Source organism: Echinops telfairi, unplaced genomic scaffold (assembly GCF_000313985.2).
Source record: "Echinops telfairi isolate 266 unplaced genomic scaffold, ASM31398v2 ScPeMD7_140;HRSCAF=443, whole genome shotgun sequence".
Lineage (NCBI taxonomy): Eukaryota > Metazoa > Chordata > Mammalia > Afrosoricida > Tenrecidae > Echinops > Echinops telfairi.
In genome coordinates, this window is record NW_022104038.1 from 144,919 (window position 1) to 148,163 (window position 3,245).

Sequence of the window (3,245 nt, forward strand, 5' to 3'; positions counted from 1 at the left end):
TCTCCAGAGGAGCCATTATCAGTAGGGTGAAAACTCTGCCTACAGGAGCCTGTCCATTGTCCCCAGAGGCAGGGAGCAGGCCCACCCCTGTGGTGGGATGAGACAGCAGTCTGGCAACTGATTGCCCTCAGGGGAGGGAATGCCTGCCCATCTGACCTCCCCCCACAGATAGGGTCATGATGGGTCTGATCCCACTGGATGGCACCTCACAGCGACATTACAACAGGATGACTCCATTTAACCCCCTATCATGTATTTCTTTATTATGCTCTGTATTTTACTGTCATAGGTCATGAACATCACAGAACATTTTAATTATTATTTTGCCTTCACATATTTGGTTTTCAACAGATTTAAGTAATGAAAAGGAGTAATATTTTATATTGACCTAGACATTTCAATGTCCAGGGATTTTTATCCCTTCCTGGCCATTCAAGGTTTCTTCTGAAATCTGATTCATTTAATCTGGAACACTTCCCATAGGGAATCCATAGGTAATACATTCTCTCAGGTCTTCCTTTTTCCCCCCCTCTGAGGCTGTCAGTCTTTAAAAACCATTTCATTTGTTGAACAGTTTTATTCACATGCCATCCACATCTCATCCTCAGGTCTTCTTTATCTGAGATTACATTTATTTATCTTTATTTTTTAAAGAAAGGTGTCTTTACTGGATAGAAAACTCTAGGTAAATAGATAGGGCTTTTTTGTTTCTGTGGTCATTGGTTTCTTTATTTTTCTTTAAAATTTTAAAAAATTCCATTCCCTGTATTCTAGCTTTGCATTAGTTCTAATGGAATTCAGTTAATATTCTTACTACGGATTCCCCATGTATAATTTGTCTCTAGTTCATGGCTGTATTAAAATTTTCTCCTTATACTTGGTTTGATCCGTTTGACTATTACTTGCCTTGCTGTGGTTTTCTTTTCATTTATTTTGGGTTGGATTTGAAATTATTCTTGGATTTGTGAGCTCCTGATTGTGATATAACTTGGTTTTTTATTCTATTATTTCTTCAAAAAGTTTGTTCTGCTCCATTATTTCTCTTTCCCTTTGGGAATTTCAACTACATGAATATGCTAGAGAACTTGATATTGGCCCACCATGGACTTTCTTTTAACATTTTATTATTTTATCCTTCTTTGACTTGATACATATGAGTTCTATCTCTGTTGTATCCAATCTGATTTTAATTTCAGATATCATCTATATTTTGCTTAACTTGAAACTTGCTGTGCTAGTCTGGGTAGATTAGAGAAACAAATCCATAGAAGCTTATATGTGTATAAGAGAGAGGTTTAGATACAAGAGTAATTGAATATTGAGAAAACATCCCAGGCAGTCTAGATCAAATCCCTAAGTCCGATATGAGTCCCAATGTCAGATACCAATCTATAAAGTCCTCTCCAGACTCACACAACACATGTAATGATGCCAATTGCAGAATCATGCAGTGGAATTCTGATTCATGGACTGAGACGAACTGCCTCTGCAGGTTTCTGAGACAGTCACTTAAGGAGAACAAAGCGTGATCATGCTCCTGAGCATTCTTAGGTGGTTTTGAACCTTCCTCTAAAGTCCAGCAAGAGAGGAAATGAGGGCGGTTATTGACAAGGGCACAGGCGATATGGCCCAACCACTTCTCCCAGCACCTGGGACCTGGAGGGAGGCACCCTCACCGAGGGCGGTGACTGCGGCCAGACCAGCACACCCAGAGGAAACCGGGCACGGGGGTGTGTGTGTGTGTGTGTGTGTGTGTGTGTAAATTGTCCCTTCCGCGCTGGTGTTTTGTGCAGCAGGTTTCCGCATCTGCTTCTTTTCTTCTTGCACCCAGGAGCTGCGCGAGAGGGAAACAGCGACCCTGTCCACCGCACGCCCACCCACGCCCCTTGGTTGCTGGTGAGTGTGAACGGGCGGCACGTGTGCAAGCGCGCGTCCAATCACACTTATGGCCATCGACCTGACCACCTGTCAGTGGCGATCACCTCTTCTCCCCACCACTCTCCCCTGTAGCGCAGTCACCACCGCGTGCTCCCATGCTCGCGGGACGTGCTCTCACTGCAGCGCAGGCCTGCGCGGGCAGAACCAGGACTCCGGGTCCGGTCCCACCGATGCCTGGCAAAGGGAAAGATCCTCAGCCCAGGTTTAAAACCCGGACTATGTTCCAGGCCACCTGGACTCCAGCTCAGGCTTCCCAGGAAGAAGACTCCCTAGGAACTGCCTCCCAGGCCAGTTTGCTCAGGGAGAGCACCCAGCAAACTCTGTCCACAGGGAGCCAGTCGCCTTTGAGGGTAAAGGGGACCCAGATGGGAGCACCTTCAGTTCCTGAGAGAGAAAAAGGCTTGAAGACCCGGCTACCTGTTGAAAAGGAAAACGAAACAAATACACTAACACAGGTAGATGGGTAGCAGGAGGGAGGACCAGTGAAGTGTGGGCTGATAAGAGTCTTTATTTAGTCTTCTCAGTGAGTTCACTTAAGGCCCGGTAAAACTGCACCTATAGTTTTCTGAGAGTGTTGTTTTGTTAAATGCCATTGAACTGGTTCTTACCCATAGCAGCCTTATGCACAACAGAACAATACACTGCCCAGTCCTGTACCAGCCTCCCAATTGTTCCCATGCTTGAGCCCATTGTTGCAGCCGTGGTGTCAGTCCATGTCCTTGAGGGCTTCCTTTTTGCCACTGGCCCTCTACTTGACCAAACATGATGTCCTTCTCCAGGGACTGGTCTCTCCTGACAACATGTCCAAAGTACGTGAGACAAAGTCTAGCCATGCTTGCCTCTGCAGAGCACTCGGGTCATGCTTGTTCCAAGACATATCGGGGTGTCCCCTCAGCAATCCATAGTACTTTCAATATTCTTCTCCCCGACCACAATTCAAATGCATCCATTCTTCTTCTGTCTTCTTTATTCCATGTCCAACTTTCACATGCATATGAGGCAACTGAAAACACCACGACTTGGGTCTGGCATAGCTTAGTTCTCCAAGTACCATCCTTGCTTTACCACACTCTAAAGAAGTCTCCTGCAGCTGATTTACCCAGTGTCACTTGTCATTTGATCTTACTGCTGCTTCCAGGAGTTCTGATCATGGATCCAAGCAAGACTAAAGGGTTGGCCACTTCGACGTTTTCTCCATGTATCATGATGTTAACTATAAGTCAGGTTGTGAGGATTCTGGTTTTCTTTACATTGAATTGTAATCCATACTGAAGGCTGGGATCCTTGATGTTCATCAGCAAGAGTTT